This window comes from Pseudorca crassidens, chromosome 1 (genome assembly GCF_039906515.1).
Source record: "Pseudorca crassidens isolate mPseCra1 chromosome 1, mPseCra1.hap1, whole genome shotgun sequence".
NCBI classification, from domain to species: Eukaryota; Metazoa; Chordata; class Mammalia; order Artiodactyla; family Delphinidae; genus Pseudorca; species Pseudorca crassidens.
The window spans coordinates 36047014-36065384 of NC_090296.1; positions in this window are offsets into that span (position 1 = coordinate 36047014).

Here is an 18371-nt window from a genome sequence, read left to right on the forward strand (position 1 = left end):
GGCACCTCTTCAGTGCAAGACTCAGCACATGGTAACTTATTGTGCTGCCTCCTAGGGCTGATTCTCTGGTGAACTCGGTGGCCAGTGGGGTCTTCCTTGGGGAGCTTCCTTGGGAACCTTGAGGGTCATACCCCTGTAGAGGTGAGGCAGTGGATTTTCAGAGGACTATTGCAAATTCTGCTAAACTTAGAGACAACCTAGTGTGAGATGTATTCTAGGCTACAGGTCAAGCATTTTCAAGAACAGAACCTTACATTAGTTTTCCTGTATTTAAATGCAAGTGAAATAGTTTTGGAGATTCAAATTTCAGTCTACATAATTCAGGTGAGCAAAATTAGAACTTTTTTTCTCTTTAACTGACCTTAATACTTGTTGTGGGTTGAATTTTGTCCTTCCAAAAAGATATGTTGGAGTTCTGATCCCCCAGTACCTCAGAATATGACCTTATTTGAAGACAGGGTCTTTACAGAGGGAGTCAAGTTGAAATGAGGTCATTAGGATGAGTCCTAATCCAATATGACCCATGTCCTTACCTCAAGGGGAAAATTGGACACTGACATGCACTCAGGGAAAACACCACATGCCAAAGAAGGCAGAGATCAAAGTGGTGCTTCTAAAGCTAAGCAACGCTAAAGATTGCCAGGGAACCAGCAGAAGCCAAGGCAGAGGCATGGAACAGTCTGTCTCTTGGCCCTCAGAAGGAAGCACCCATGTTGATACCTTGATCCTGGACTTCTTGCCTCCAGAATTAAGAGAATCGTGAGAGAGTACATTTCTGCTGTTTAAGCCGTCCAGTTTGTTGTGCTTTGTTATGGCAGACCTAGCAAACCAATACAACACTCAAATCTTTTTCAATGATGGTGATAAACTTGATCTTGCCAATTCAAAGCAAATTTGGGAGTCTTCAGGTGAATTCAGTCTCTTTTGAATAAATACTCAAGCAATTCCTATTTTCCTCTTTTTCTCTTCCCTCCTTCATTTCTCACCAGGCTGCGGCCCTACACGGAGGTATCTGTCCTCTGGATTCTGCTGCCATGTCTCTTTTCTTCTTTATTACATTGGTTCTAAATGCTCCGTGTCTGTTACTGATGTATCCACTCTGCATGCCGCCCCTGTATCAGGTCACTGGATCCAACCCGTTTATTCAACTTCATCACCCTCATCTTAACTGTGAGGTTTAGTCAGGGCCACCAGCTCATTCTCAGCCTCATCTGCACCTGTCTTGAGCAAAGTAGGGACAGGATGGGCTCAGCCAGGGGCAGGGGAACCTTTCAGATGTTGTCCTGAACCTGTCTCTGGGGCCATAGGCTACCAGGACAGGAAATGGTGGTCCCAGGGTATACCTCTGCCATCCCAGACCTATCCTACCACCACTTTGCCTCTCCTCTGGCTACCCATGTGTCAAGGGACCTTCTGTGAGGCTGAGATGTGTGATCTCTGTGGTATCATTGCAGTAATAACTGGAAACGTTCTGAAATCCCATCAGTGGGAGAAGGATTAAATAAGTGAAGAGTATTCATATTGTGGAATACTGTGCAGCTGTTAAAAAGTGTGAGGGATCTCTCTTTATCCTGACACGGAAAGATCTCCAAGACATATTATGTTCTAGAACAATACTATGGTATGGCTTCATTTTTGTGAAAACAAATCTATATACATGCGTATGGATGCAAAGGCATAGAAAATCCTGGATGGGCACATATCTAAGTGTTAAGAGCATTACCCAGAGGAGACATATGGATTGGGAGAGGGGAGCAGGTATGTGAAAGAGGATGTTCACTTTTTCCTCAGACTCTTTTTGTATGATATGAAATATTAACAAAACTGTAGTAATGAATTATGAAATTTTGACAAGTAAAAAAAATTAGCCAGACCCCTCCAAAATACCATAAACCGTACTGAGAATGGCCTGCCTGTCCTTTTCTTGATAATTAAACTGTTCACTCTTTCTTCAGTCTGAAAAGGCCCAGGCATACTTGTTGGCTTAACTGAACCTCTCTTTCACTCAGATGTTGTTAGCACAAAACTTTAATGAATAAATAAAGGACCAGAGAATACAGCTCCAAATTGCCCTCTAGACCACAGCCTGTGTTGTCACAGAGGCCTTTGGCAATCCAAAAGGAATAAAGTTGAATCAAGTAACAAGGGGAAATCAATATCTTATTCACGTTAAACCTGCCCTTATGCTCTCCATTATGTGACTTGCCACACTGAGAATCGATCTGTTTCTCTTCATGTGGAACACAGGGGCTCTAAAATTTTCATTTATATATATTAATTTTTAAGAAGAGAACTTCACTTCATGGCGCTATTTCCTTTCCCTGTAAAACTGGTGGGTTAATAGCAGAATTAAAAACAGAACTCCTCATGTTTGACTCAACTCCAGTCCTGCATACTAAGTAAACGTTCTCAGAGGAATGGTTCTTGGGTCAGGACAAGGATAATAATGGTCATTAATAACCATCACTCATTACATGGTTCATCTTCCCCTGAGCTCTTCTAACCTACTGTTTATAAATGCTCTTTAATGTGCCAAGTGCCCTGGTCCCACCGAGGCAGACACACACTTGGAGGGAGGGTAATTGCTGCTGTCGTGATGAACCCTGGCCTGTGCACGCAGCGTTCCCAGATCGCTTCTCCTGCCTCTGGGGCAGAGGGTTAATGGTCACTGTCCAAGACCGCTTGGGACAGGGAGTGGTGGAATCTAATTACTGGCTCTTGTGGGTGGACCCATGTGTGTCTTGATGAACAGGATGAGCTAAAGTAATCTCCAAATCTGCATGCTAACTACCTTCTGGAAGTTATTGTTATTTTGAAGGCCCTAAGGAAATTATATCTTTATTGTGAATCTAAACGATCCTCTATTAACTTTCACTGTTGCCTTACCTGATTCTTATTGCTCTGAAACCTTGATCCAGCAGCAACTAAATTACCTCCTCATTTTGTCCAAGAGAACCTAGATTATTTCTGTCTGTGGAACCACTGTCCCCAGCGTAGATCCCTGTCCTCATTTGTACCCTGCCTCCCCTCCTCACCAGCCCCCTCCCCAACTGGTAGATCCTATATGGGAACAAGTACATAATTCTCTCTTTCCAAACAAATTGGATGAGATTTTGTTTTCTGCTTTTTGAGGATGTGACTGGACACTTTAACTAAAGGTTCTTGCACCTTTATTTTCTCCTTTTTGAGTAGGCGACTGAGTCGTCAAAAGTCAGAAAGAATAAGCAGGGTTCATGGTGAAACTTATAATTATGGTTGGAACTTGAAACAGTATTTGCAAGCTATTGTTAATATTTTTTTTCTGGTTTGTATGTGTGTGTTGCAGTAATATATATTTCCATTTATTTTGCCAGTGGGTAAATTCTTTATTCCCTTGAACCGCTGGAAAACATTTCTCTGTTAACACGCAGGTGACTATTCTGCACACATACACATCCCCTTGCCATGAATCTTTTTTTTTTTCACATCTTTATTGGAATATAATTGCTTTACAATGTTGTGTTAGTTGCTGCTGGATAACAAAGTGAATCAGCTATATGTATACATGTATCACCATATCTCCTCCCTCTTGCATTTCCCTCCCACCCTCCCTATCCCACCCCTCTAGGTGGGCACAAAGCACCTAGCTGATCTCCCTGTGGTATGCAGCTGCTTCCCACTAGCTAGCTATTTTACATTTGGTAGTGTATATATGTCCATGCCACTCCCTCACTTCTTCCCAGCTTACCCTTCCCCCTCCCTGTGTCCTCAAGTCCATTCTCTACATCTGCATCTTTATTCCTGTCCTGTCCCTACGTTTTTCAGAACCATTTTTTTTTTTTTTAGATTCCATATATATGTGTTAGCATACGGTATTTGTATTTTTCTTCCTGACTTACTTCACTCTGTATGACAGTCTCTAGGTCCATTCATCTGTTGATGGATACTTAGGTTGCTTCCATGTCCTGGCTATTGTAAATAGAGTTGCAATGAACATTGTGGTACATGACTTTTTTTGAAATATGCTTTTCTCCAGGTATATGCCCAGTAGTGGGATTGCTGGGTCATACGGTAGTTCTATTTTTAGTTCTTTAAGGAACCTCCATACTGTTCTCCATAGTGGCTGTATCAATTTACATTCCCACCAAGAGTGCAAGAGGGTTCCCTTTTCTCCACACCCTCTCCAGCATTTATTGTTTGTAGATTTTTGATGATGGCCATTCTGCCCGGTGTGAGGTGATACTTCATTGTAGTTTTGATTTGCATTTCTCTAATGATTAGTGATGTTGAGCATCCTTTCATGTGTTTGTTGGCAATCTGTATATCTTCTTTAGAGAAATGTCTATTTAGGTCTTCTGCCCATTTTTGGATTGGGTTGTTTGTTTTTTTGATATTGAGCTGCATGAGCTGTTTGTATATTTTGGAGATTAATCCTTTGTCAGTTGCTTCGTTTGTAAATATTTTCTCCCATTCTGAGGGTTGTCTTTTCATCTTGCTTATTGTTCCCTTTGCTGTGCAAAAGCTTTGAAGTTTCATTAGGTCCCATTTGTTTATTTTTGTTTTTATTTCCATTTCTCTAGGAGTTGGGTCAAAAAGGATCTTGTTGTGATTTATGTCATAGAGTGTTCTGCCTATGTTTTCCTCTAAGAGCTTTATAGTGTCTGGCCTTACATTCAGGTCTTTAATCCATTTGTAGCTTATTTTTGTGTATAATTACGGAGTACTCTAATTTCATTCTTTCACATGTAGCTGTCCAGTTTTCCCAGCACCACTTACTGAAGAGACTGTCTTTTTCCATTGTGTATTCTTGCCTCCTTTATCAAAGATAAGGTGACCATATGTACGTGGGTTTATCTCTGGGCTTTCTATCCTGTTCCATTGATTACTGTAGCTTTGTAGTAGTAGTCAGGGAGCCTGATTCCTCCAGCTCCGTTTTTCTTTCTCAAGATTGCTTTGGCTGTTCGGGGTCTTTTGTGTTTCCATACAAATTGTGAAGTTTTTTGTTCTAGTTCTGTGAAAAATGCCATGGTAGTTTGATAGGGATTGCACTGAATCTGTAGATTGCTTTGGGTAGTATAGTCATTTTCACAATGTTGATTCTTCCATCTAAGAACATGGTATATCTCTCCATCTGTTTGTATCATCTTTAATTTCTTTCATCAGTGTCTTATAGTTTTCTGCATACAGGTCTTTTGTCTCCTTTATTCTTTTTGTTGCAATGATAAATGGAAGTGTTTCCTTAATTTCTTTTTTAGATTTTTCATCATTAATGTATAGGAATGCAAGAGATTTCTGTGCATTAATTTTGTATCCTGCTACTTTGCCAAATTCACTGATTAGCTCTAGTAGTTTTCTGGTAGCATCTTTAGGATTCTCTATGTATAGTATCCTGTCATCTGCAAACAGTGACAGTTTTACTTCTTCTTTTCTGATTTGGATTCCTTTTATTTCTTTTTCTTCTCTGGTTGCTGTGGCTAAAACTTCCAAAACTATGTTGAATAATAGTGGTGAGAGTGGGCAACCTTGTCTTTTTCCTGATCTTAGTGTAAATGGTTTCAATTTTTCACCATTGAGAATGATGTTGGCTGTGGGTTTGTCATATATGGCCTTTATTATGTTGAGGTAAATTCCCTCTATGCCTACTTTCTTGAGGGTTTTATCATAAATGGGTGTTGAATTTTGTTGAAATCTTTTTCTGCATCTATTGAGATGATCATACGGTTTTTCTTCTTCAATTTGTTGATATGGTGTATCACATTGACTGATTTGCATATATTGAAGAATCCTTGCCTTCCTGGGATAAACCCTACTTGATCCTGGTGTATGATCCTTTTAATGTGCTGTTGGATTCTGTTTGCTAGTATTTTGTTGAGGATTTTTGCATCTATGTTCATCAGTGATATTGGCCTGTAGTTTTCCTTTTTGTGACATCTTTGTCTGATTTTGGTATCAGGGTGATGGTGGCCTCGTAGAATGAGTTTGGGAGTGTTCCTCCTTCTGCTATATTTTGGAAGAGTTTGAGAAGGATAGGTGTTAGCTCGTCTCTAAATGTTTGATAGAATTCACCTGTGAACCCATCTGGTCCTGGGCCTTTGTTTGTTGGAAGATTTTTAATCATAGTTTCAATTTCATTACTTGTGATTGGTCTGTTTATATTTTCTATTTCTCCCTGGTTCAGTCTCGGAAGGTTGTGCTTTTCTAAGAGTTTGTCCATTTCTTCCAGGTTGTCCATTTTATTGGCATAGAGTTGCTTGTAGTTATCTCTCATGATCCTTTGTATTTCTGCAGTGTCAGTTACTTCTCCTTTTTCATGTCTAATTCTATTGATTTGAGTCTTCTCCCTTTTTTTCCTGATGAGTCTGGCTAATGGTTTATCAATTTTGTTTATCTTCTCAAAGAACCAGCTTTTAGTTTTGTTGATCTTTGTTATCATTTCCTTCATTTCTTGTTAATTTATTTCTGATCTGATCTTTATTATTTCTTTCATTTTGGTAACTTTGGGTTTTTTATGTTCTTCTTTCTCTAATTGCTCTAGGTGTAAGGTTAGGTTGTTTATTTGAGATGTTTCTTGTTTCTTGAGGTAGGCTTGTATTGCTATAAACTTCCCTCCTAGAACTGCTTTTGCTGCCTCCCATAGCTTTTGGGTCATTGTGTCTCTGTTGTCATTTGTTTCTAGGTATTTTTTGATTTCCTCTTTGATTTCTTCAATGATCTCTTGGTTATTTAGTAGTGTATTTTTAGCCTCCATGTGTTTGTATTTTTTACAGATTTTTTCCTGTAATTGATATCTAGTCTCATAGCGTTATGGTCAGAAAAGATACTTGATACGATTTCAATTTTCTTAAATTTACCAAGGCTAGATTTGTGACCCAAGATATGATCTATCCTGGAGATTGTTCCATGAACACCTGAGAAGAAAGTGTATTCTTTTGGTTTTGGATGGAATGTCCTATAAATATCAATTAAGTTCATCTTGTTTAATGTATCATTTAAAGCTTGTGTTTCCTTATTTATTTTCATTTTGGATGATCTGTCCATTGGTGAAAGTGGGGTGTTAAAGTCCCCTACTGTTATTGTGTTATTGTTGATTTCCCCTTTTATGGCTCTTAACATTTGCCTTATGTATGGAGGTGCTCCTATGTTGGGTGCATAAATATTTACAATTGTTATATCTTCTTCTTGGATCATTATGTAGTGTCTTTCTTTGTCTCTTGTAATAGTCTTTATTTTAAAGTCTATTTTGTCTGACATGTGAATTGCTACTCCAGCTTTCTTTGGATTTCCATTTGCATGGAACATCTTTTTCCATCCCCTCACTTTCAGTCTGTATGTGGCCCTAGGTCTGAAGTGGGTCTCTTGTAGACAGCATATATATGCCTCTTGTTTTTGTATCCATTCCGCCAGTCTATATCTTTTGGTTGGAGAATTTAATCCATTTACATTAAGGTGGTTATCGATATGTATGTTCCTATTACCATTTTCTTAATTGTTTTGGGTTTGTTATTGTACGTCTTTTCCTTCCCTTGGGTTTCCTGCCTAGAGGAGTTCCTTTAGCATTTGTTGTAAAGCTGGTTTGGTGGTGCTGAATTCTTTTAGTTTTTGCTTGTCTGTAAATGTTTTAATTTCTCCGTGGAATCTGAATGAGATCCTTGCTGGGTAGATTAATCTTGGTTTTAGGTTTTTCCCTTTCATCACTTTAAATATGTCCTGCCACTCCCTTCTGGCTTGCAGGGTTTCTGCTGAATGATCAGCTGTTAACCTTATGGGGATTCCTTTGTATGTTATTTGTTGTTTTTCCCTTACTGCTTTTAATATTTTTTCTTTGTATTTAATTTTTGATAGTTTCATTATTATGTGTCTTGGCATGTTTCTCCTTGGATTTATCCTGTATGGGATTCTCTGTGCTTCCTGGACTTGATTTACTATTTCCTTTCCCATATTAAGGAAGTTTTCAACTATAATCTCTTCAAATATTTTCTCCATCCCTTTCTTTTTCTCTTTTTCTGGGACGCCTATAATTTGAATGTTGGTGTGTTTAATGTTGTCCCAGAGGTCTCTGAGACTGTCCTCAGTTCTTTTCATTCTTTTTTATTTATTCTGCTCTGCAGTAGTTACTTCCACTATTTTATCTTCCAGGTTACTTATCTGTTCTTCTGCCTCAGTTATCCTGCTATTGATTCCTTCTAGAGAATTTTTAATTTCATTTATTGTGTTGTTCATCATTGTTTGTTTGCTCTTTAGTTCTTCTAGGTCCTTGTTAAACATTTCTTGTATTTTCTCCATTCTATTTCCAAGATTTTGGATCATCTTTACTATCATTACTCTGAATTCTCTTTCAGGTAGACTGCCTATTTCCTCTTCATTTGTTTGGTCTGGTGGGTTTTTACCTTGCTCCTTCATCTGCTGCATATTTCTCTGTCTTCTCATTTTGCTTAACTTACTGTGTTTGGGGTCTCTTTTTCACAGGCTGCACGTTCGTGGTTCCCTTTGTTTTTGGTGTCTGCCCCCAGTGGGTAAGGTTGGTTCAGTGGGTTGTGTAGGCTTCCTGATGGAGGGAACTGGTGCCAGTGTTCTGGTGGATTAGGCTGGATCTTGTCTTTCTGGTGGGCAGGACTGCGTCCGGTGGTGTGTTTTGGCGTGCCTGTGACCTTATTATGATTTTAGGCAGCCTCTCTCCTAATGCGTGGGCTTGTGTTCCTGTCTTGCTAGTTGTTTGGGATGGGGTGTCCAGCACTGTAGCTTGCTGGTCGTTGAGTGAAGCTGGGTCTTAGCGTTGAGATGGAGATCTCTGGGAGAGCTTTTGATGTTTGATATTACGTGGGGCCAGCATGAATCTTTTGGGTAGACATTTTTGTTTTTCTATGAAGGCAAGAGCTAAAGCATAAAATTATGTCACCTGAGAAGTGATTAGGGAATTTTTCTTCTTCTTCTTCTTTTTTTTAATAGCGGAATTTTTCTTCTTAAACCAAATGAATGCCCAGCCAGACCAGCTTCCTAAAGTGAAGTGAGAACTGCTCAAGCTGTGCCTGGGAATATTAATAAAAGGAAGAGATGCCTCTGCCCACAGCTTGTCATTCCAGTGTCCCCCAGCCCTGCAGGCAGCAAAGACTGGAAGCATTGGAGATCCTTAAACCTCCGATTTAGGAGGTTGAAGCCTGCCATCTAGTGGCTACTCAGTAGAATTAACCAACATTTTGTTAAGTTTAAGCATGGCAACGGTTGGAATATACCGAGGTGTTACTAGCATGTACTCACAAGTGCCATCTGAATTTGGGCTGTGGTTATTCTGTAATAATACCAAGAACTCTAAAGCTTGAAAATGACTACCAGCACATCTTTGTCTTTAGGAAGCAGACGAGAAGGTGGATGCTGGAGAGGGTGGTATACTGTGCTGTCAGGTTCCTCCCCTAGAATCTGTAATGCTGAAAAGTGGGACCATCTGGAATGCCAGTGACTGCAGCCACCTCCAGTTCTAGACAAATTGGTAATTTCTTAAAGCGCCCTTCTGATGAGCAGACAAACTTCAGGCTTGTTAGCTAAAGTGTCATTTGTGGGTGAACCTGGAAAGATCATAGCAGGTGATGCAGTAGAGCACCCAATTCACGAGGTTGATCTGTGTATTGGGTGCTCAACACATGAAAAGTCATGATGCCTGCTGGTGGCTGGGCTATTTCCCTTCAACCTGGACAATGGGGATGAAAAAAAAAATGAGAGCATCTTTAATCGTTCCCTGTGGCTTATGATTTTAAGGGTTAGAGAACACCTGAAAGGGTTTGCTTTAAAAAAAAAAAAACCTATTGGGTGGATTTCAGTGATTTTTATCACAACCTGCTCCTGCTTTCTGCAGGTTGTAGGAGTTGGAAAATGATAGGGGAAGATTGTTGCTATGATATATGCAATCTATCCGAAGGTCAGAGCATGGGGAAAAAACGGGGAAATTGGGCTTACTGAGATCCCAAGTTCACATAAGAAGTAAGAGCAAGGTTGAGGAGATGAGTAATTTATGCATGAGCTGCATAATTCTTTTCAGTTTTCCCATCTGTGAGCTGGAAATGAAGGAATGATCAAATTTGCCAACTGATTGTCTTCCCATGATGTTAAGGTGGTGGGACAACCTCTAAGGGTGTTAAGAATAGCACTTAAATATATACTCTATTTAAAGCGGTTCGCTGACAGATGACATACCAGGGCCTTTCCTTTTTTTTTTTTTTTAAATAGTGCCACCTGATTCAAGTTGGGAACAGAAAACCACCTTGAAGTAAATGTTCCTTGTTCTACAAAAGATGCTTGAGTAGGTTCCCTTGGTTATATAAATGTCAGACAAGTTGGCCTCCGGTCCCAGGAGAAGGGAGTAACAAGACATCCAGTGCTTTGAATGGTTTAGAAAAGTTTGCCTCACATCTGGTGTGAGGAATGGTTGGCGCAGAACAGCAGCAGGAGGGCTGTGTGCTACGTGCAGTTGTGTGGTCAAGTCAGATGAAAATTAATTAAATACTCTTTGGATTTAGTTGCCCACTCCCTGTTTTCAAAATGCTCATCTTACCTTGGCTTTTGTGCCCAGACTCTCCTGCTGCTTTCGCCTGCTTCACTGGCTGCTTTTTCCTTCCCTCCTTTGTAAGATCATGTTCCTCCACCATCTGCTGGTGTTCCTCAAGGGCTTGGTCCCGCTAAAGCATTTTCAAAACGGTAAAATCAAGTCTCACATAAATGGGAACGGAACACGTCAAAGATTTTATGTAGCCCATTAATGAATGAAGAAACCAGGAAGGTCTTAAAATCAGGTTCAGGGAGAATTTGAAAAACAGACATATATATTCAGGAATGCTGAAATGAATTTGCTAATAGATGCAAAATGGTTAATATAGAACAGTAAAACGTAATTCTTGGGGGCATCTTTTCTACAGGGTAAAAATCAATTGTATCTCTATTGGGACAACATTTATTCACCATGTTATGGACAAAAATCATTTGCATTGCTATCAGTTTTCTACAAATTAACCTCTATCCCTAGAAAGTTGTAAAATAGCCTGGCCAATAGGAAGACAATGAAAGGTGCACAGCTCTACAGAATCAGATAATCCCCAGAGGGTCCACTGGACAATGCCCAGAGCTTAGTAGTCTCTATGGCCCATTTTTGAGGTTTTGATGATTTTCCCCAACACTCCTGAGCTCTCTAATCATTCTGTGTTCTTTCTGGGCAACCTCACCTAAGCCCTAGCTTCAGTCGCCTCCAACAACAGCTGACTTTCAAGTTTATATCTTTGGTCTAGTGCCCTCAGGTCCAAACCCGTGCATCCGTTACCTGACAACTCCCCTTAGATGTTTTTGAGAAGGTAACTTCCCAAAGTCATTTAGCTTGTTAGAAGAAGAGCTGAGGTTTGAACTTGGGACTATTCGATTTCAGAACTGGAGCTAGAAGCCTACAACATTAACAGGCGGTAGTTTTGAAGTGTCCAAAGGTAAGGGGCTGGAACCTAGGCAGTTGACCCCTTCTCCTTCTGTCCTATAGTGGTGGTGCTTCAGGGTGGGTGGGGGCCCCTCCCAGGGCCTGAGAGTGGGCTCTTGTCTAACACTCAGAAATGAATGGTCCAAGGAGACACAAGTACTGACAGAGCAAAAGACCTTATTGTAAAAGGGTGCTGGAGGGGAGAGCAGAGGCGTGAGGGAACCCCGGAGAATTGCTCTGCCTCCTGGCTTGCAGTCTCGGGTTTTATGGTGGTGGGGTTAGCCTTCCGGGTTGTCTCTGGTCCATCATCTTGCTCGTGCCCATATTTGGTCTCGCCAGGACCCTTCTTGGTGGCACACGCAACTCTCAGTCAAGATGGTTTCCAGCGCAAGCGTTTCTGGGAGGTTGGCAGGACATATCAGGGGCTGGCATCTCCTCCTTCCTTTTGGCCCCTCCCAAATTCTTCTGGTTGGTTTTGGCAGCAGCTGTCAGTCCCTTGTTCCTTATTGGGACCTCCTATTATGAGGTAACTCACTCAAGCGGCTATTCTCGTGCCTGGCCAAGGCGGGCAGTTTCGGTCAACAGTTTCCTACCAGTGAGGGGTGTCCTCTGAGGAGGAGAAAGCTGGAGACATGGACCTCGCTGATTCTCTGGCTGAACTTCAGATAAGAGACCGTGCTGCTGGCTGTCCCTGGTGAGTGTTGCCACTCCCTGATGAAGAGGCAGGAGTAGGCGATACCTTTTTTCTATGGTTCAGTTTTCAGACGCTTGTGTTCTGGTGTGGCGCCCTTGATCTAGCTACCTGTTACTTTTTCTTGCGTGAGAAAGAGGCCTCCAGCCTGGGCGGAGGGTAGGAATAAAGTGTGTGTGTGTGCGCGTGCGCGTGTGTGGTGGTGGGGTTCCCGGGTATTCTGAGGGTGTTCCACATCTTCTACCCTCACCCCGCTGACCTTGGTTTCTGCTGCCCTCTCCCTTTAACTCTTCCCTCCTTCAGTGTCCACACTTCCCTTCAGGAAGAATGAAGTCTCAAGCCCCATTGAGCCCTAACTGGTCTCACAAGGTTAATAGCAAATTTTGACCCAAGTAGGTGCTCATTTCTTCCTGTGTGGTATTTTCCTTCTCTTTCTGCCTTCCCAGCCCCAAACCCAGAGACTGTTCAATCAGTGGCTGATGAGATGAAAACAACTGACACAGAGGTGAGGATAGCCAGTAGCCATGGCCCTCGTTCAATACCTGTGGAAAAAGTGAATTTCTGCCTGGTAGAAACTATGTGAGAGCTATTCTTAAGCCTGCTTTCAGACACATCTAACTACTTGCTGGCTCTTCATCCTTTTCTCTGCCAAGGAGTCGTCATGTACACAGTCCCTGCCTTACTGGCAAAGACCATCTCAGTGGGGATTTTATTTACTTTATCAGGAGGGCGAGAGGAGGATGGGTCAGGTTGCCTGGCCTTGGTGTTGACACAGAAACCAGGGAAAATGCATTGTGCTGAACTTGGTGTTCCCTAAATTGTAAACATTCTTAACACAGCATTCTGGAAAATAAGTTCTAGTGAAAAGAGAACTGTAAACTGGGGAACTGAGGGACTGAACTGGAAGGGGCACTCATTTTCCCCAGTTGCTCAGGTTACGGACAAACCATGTCACAGGTCACAGAAACGGGCTCTGCCACAGGCTCATCGAGGTGTGGTCGGTAGCATCGCGAACCGACCACAAGTGCCAGCACAGGTCCACTGAGGGCAGTGGGGCAGGGGTGGGAGGGCCAGCCTTGTCCAGGTAACTCCTCTTCCCAGACCTTGGGCCTGCCCAGGGCTGTGCCCCCTCCCACTTTGCTGGGTAACTCCTAGCTGGGGCTGGCTCTCAGGCCCCAAGTATACTTTCAGCCTGCTCTTTCTGAGAACATTTCTAGTCTTATGAGATAAAGGCTTACCTGCAGCCAGAGAATCCTACACACACCTCCTTTGAACTCCTGCCACTCTGAAAAGCCAAAAACATCTGCCCACAACACATCGTTTTGGAGGTCTCTTTTCCCTTTCTTTTCCATCAGAACTGTCTGAAACCACTTTCTACCTTAGACGAAACTGCTATCTGGTGCAGTACTTCAAGTGCGAATGCCTTAGAAGCCACCTTTAATTCTTTTGAGTTAAAGAAAAGAATACTCTTTTTTTAGGGTCTTTCTCTAGGAATGAGGTGATTTCCTCCTCTACCAACTCTTTCCCTACCTTTTCAGCAGGCTCACCTTCTTTTGGTTATACTTGGTGAAAAGGAGGCTTTTAAAAAATATTATTAAATGGAGGTTATAATTCATATATAATTCATGCTTTTCAAGTTGTACCATTTAGTGGTTTTCAGTATATTTCAAAGTTGCGCAACCATCACTGCAATCTAATTCCAGAAAGTTTTCATCATTCTAAAAAGAAACTTCATACCCATCAGAGGCCTCTCTTCATTGTTCCCTCCCCCCAGCTCCTGGCAGCCACATTCTACTTTCTGTTTCTGTGGGTTTGCCTATTCGGGACATTTCATATGAACGGAATCACACAATATGTGGCCTTTTGTGTCTGGCTTCTTTAATATTTTTAAGGTTCATCCATATTGTAACACGTATCAGTATTTTATTCTTTCTCATTGATGAATAATATTCCATTGTTTGGATATACCACATTTTGCTTATCCACTCATCAGCTGATGGGCATTTGAGTTGTTTCTGCTTTTTGGCCAAAAGCAATAAGGCTGTGAACATTCGTGTACACATTTTTGTGTGGCGGTATGTTTTCAGTTCTCTCGGATATCTATCCAGGAGTGAATTTCCAAGATCACATTGTATTTTGTGTTTAACTTTTTGAGGAACTGTCATACTATTTCCCAAAGGGGCTGCATAATTTTATATTCCCACCAGCAATATGAGAGTTTCAACTTCTCTACATCCTCCCTAGCACTTGTTCATCTTTTTGATTATAGCTATCCTAGTAGATGAGAATTATATCATCATGGTTTTGATTTTCATTCCCCTAATGACTGATGATATTGGGCATCTTTTCCTGTGCGTGTTGGTCATTTGTATGTCTTATTTGGAGAAATAGCAAAATGATTTGACCATCTTTCAATGGGTTGGATTTTTGTTGCTGAGTTATGAGTTCTTTATTCTCTATACAAGTCCCTTGTCAGATACCTGATTTGCAAAATTTTTCTCCCATTCTGTGGGCTTGTCTTTCACTTTCTTGTTACTGTCATTTGAAGCATGAAAGTTTTAAATTTTCATGAAATCCAGTTTATCTATTTTTCCTTTTGTTGCTTGTTCTTTTGGTGTCATGTCTAAGAAACCATTGCCTTACCCCAAATCACGAATATTTATGTGTATGTTTTCTTCAAAGAGCTTTATAGTTTTGGCTATTAAATTTAGGTCTTTATACCATTTTGATTTAACTTTTGTGTGTGGTGTGAGATAGGATCCAAATTCATTCTGTTGCATGTCCTAGTACCATTTGTTGAAAAGATTATTCTTCTCCACTGAATTCTCTCCCCTTATTGAAAATCAATTGACTGTAGGCATATGAGATTATTTCTGGTCTCTTAACTCTATTCTCTTGCTCTATATGTCTATCCTTATGTCAGTAGCACACTGTCTCGATTACTGAAGCTTTGTAGTAAGTTTTGAAATCAGGAATTACTAGTCCCATCCAACTTCGTTGTTTTTTAAAATTGTTTTGGCTATTGTGGGTCCCTGTCATTTCTATGTGAATTTTCGGATCAGCTTGTCAATTTCTGTGAACAAGGCAGGAATTTCTATAGAGATTGCATTGAATCTGTAGATCGATTTGGAAGAAATTGTCATCTTAATAATAATGTCTTCCCATCCATGCACATAGGATGTCTTTCCATTTAAGTCTTCTTTAATTTTTTTCAGTGATGATGTGTTTATATACAATGTAATGTGCATATAGGTCTTGCACTTTTTTGTTAAATTTATTCCCAAGTATTTTATTTCTTTTGATGTTATCGTAAATAGAACTGTTTCCTTAATTTCATTTTTGGATTATTCATTGCTAGTGCATAGAAATGCAATTGATTTTTATATATTGATCTTATATTTTGCAACCTTGTAGAATTTTTTTTATTAGTTCTGGTAGTTTTATTGTGGATTCCTTAGGATTTTCTATGTTCCAGAGCATGTTGTCTGTGACTAGGGATAGATTTACTTCTTCCTTTCCAACCTTGATTCTGCCTTTTATTAGGAGGCTGTTTTTATAAACAGTCTTGCTCCTACTATCCTCCCCTCCCCCATCACTGCTCCTGTCTCCTCTGGAGCTGTTGACCTCTCTCAGGATCACATAGCACAGCAAACAACTTTAAACTTGGTATCAGACATCACTGTCCTAAAGACCATTGACCATCTCCCTACGGGGGATTTCTCCCTGGCCAGTTTTCTCTTCTGATGGCCCCAATGCCTGGGGATCTTCTTGAGCCTCTTTCGGTCTTCAGGTTGCCTTCATACCTCTTCCATTTTCAGTCAAGTGCCTTATCTTCTCTCTCTGGGGTGCCCTCAAAATTTTCTTCACCTTACCACGCAGAGCAGTTCAACTCTCATTGTCTCACACACTCCTATCCATTTACACTCAGGTGTCTACAGTAACAGCAAAATTTTTTTTAAATGAACCAAAACCAGGCCCCAAATACAAACACCCCATTAAGATGCATCAGAGTATTTTTCTAAACTAAAGAATTTTCTCTCTGCAGAGGAATTTTTCTTCTCCCATAGAAATCAGAAGTAGCTACCATCAGTTTTGCTAATGGATAGTAGTCCCCCCCGCCCCACTACAGCGAAGTTAAAACCAGCTTTTTCTTTTTTGAGAGGCTCTAGTTTGATAAAAGAACCATTTTCTGGGAAATCAGAATATCCTCAGATCGCCAGGTCTTACACTGGGAGTCTGAAGGTGTCAGTGCTCAAGCGAAGCAGGATGATGCTGGCAAGTGATGTGAATCTGCAGGGTGTAGAACAAAGAAAGTGCCTGCCACCCAGTTCTACAAGGATCAGGTCATTAGCCCCTGTAGTCGCTGACCTTCAGCACACCCTGAAAGGGATTCAGGACAAAAACAGGATGAAGCATCCCATGTTTTGGGTAAATGAGCTCCTAGCTAGTTAAAATGCATATCTAAGGAAGAATTTCAATGACCCCAGATTCTTGCATCTTCCCATATAGGGATAAGCACTAAAATCATGAACTTGAAATATCTGGGGTTTTTTTTGTGATTAACAGTAACCTTTTACCAGGATGTATCCTTGAATACATATAATTCCCAGCCAGAAAAACTCATATACATCCTGGCTCCTCCCCTAACCCTTTGGAGCAGGTCCTCAGAGCTATCTGAGAGGCTGTCTTCTGGACTATAGTCCTCAGTAAGGTCCTCAAATAAAACTGAAAGCCACAGCTCTCACGTTGTGCATTTTTTGTTTCGGTCAACAACGGCATAACTCAGATCCTCTGCATGTTACGTGATGGGGAATTCAGGGGTGTCCCATGTAGGGGGTCTCCTCTCAGGTCCAGGGCAGAGGAAACAAAAGTTAATACTGACGAAGTAGTTAGGAGTTTGGACTCCGGAGCCAAACTGCTTGGGTTCAAATCCCAGCTCTGCTACTTAATAAATGCATGACCTTGGGCAAATTACTAAACCTTTGCTATAATTCTACCTCACATGAAGTTCTCTTATTCATACCTAAACTTTTTATCTGTAAAATGAAGATAATAATAGCATCTTCCTCACAGGATTGTTATGAGGATTAAATGAGTTAATATATGTTAACCTCTCAACACAGTTCTTGGCATGTAACTAAGAAAGTGTTAAAACAAACAACAGTTGCGAGAACAATAATACCCTGATGTGTATGAGGTCTTCTTTTCCAGATTGTGAGTTTCTAGGTAGGGAGAGACTGTGTCTTATGGAACTGTGCATCTAGCATCAGTGCCTGGCACATAACAAAGACCTTCATCAAATGTCTATTCTTGATGGAATGAATGAAATTTTTAGATCCACTCAGAGAGTGATTCCTTAGGCTACAGATCAAAAGTAGACATTATCAAGCGCCTTTGTGAGCATCCTTGGGTGAAGTGTTCTCAAAGCTGCCAGGGAGTGTGTGGATGAAATGTTACAGAGATTTAAATTTCAGAAGTTAAAGAAGATGCTGTAATTTAGAAAGAATTGTCCAGAGAGAAGAAAAGAAAAACATTAAGCAATGTAAGAATAAAGGTCTTTATTTCAGGGGAAGGAGAGTCTGTAATAGTAAGATGAAAAAATCCCACTAGAATAGGGATTGGCAAACTTTTTCTGTAAAGGGCCAGATAGCAAATATTTTAGGCTTTGTGGGCCATGCAGTCTCTGTTGTCACTACTCACCTCTGCTGTTGTAGAGTGAAGCAGGTAGAGACAACATGTAGACCAGTGGGCCTGGCTGTATTCCTATAAAGCTTTATTTACAAAAATAAGAGGTGGGCTGGATTGGTCTTTGGGCTGTAGTTTGTTGACCTCTGCGCTAGAACAATGTTGGGAATGAATAAAGGAATATCAGTGGGACTGTGACAGCTGGAGAAGCAGCTTGCACAGAATCCTTTTTGAGAGAAGAGGATGGCCACCGCAGTATCCTGGGGAATCCTTCTGCCATATGTGTAGCTACAGGGAGCACTTAATACGACCACTTCAGTCTTAAATGTGGTAAATATGGAGAAGAGTAGACAAAAAACATGCAACACCATAACTTTTTTTTTGAAGTGAAAGGACAATTCAATTGGATTGAAACCCATTTATATTAAAAATAGAGAGAACAGATAATCCAAAAGAGAGACTCCATAACTTATTTCTATTTATCTCCAGAATGGATTTTATATCTATGTTAAGGAAGAGACTTATGACCTGGGAATTCACGGAATTTTAAGAACAATAATGAAGCCAAAC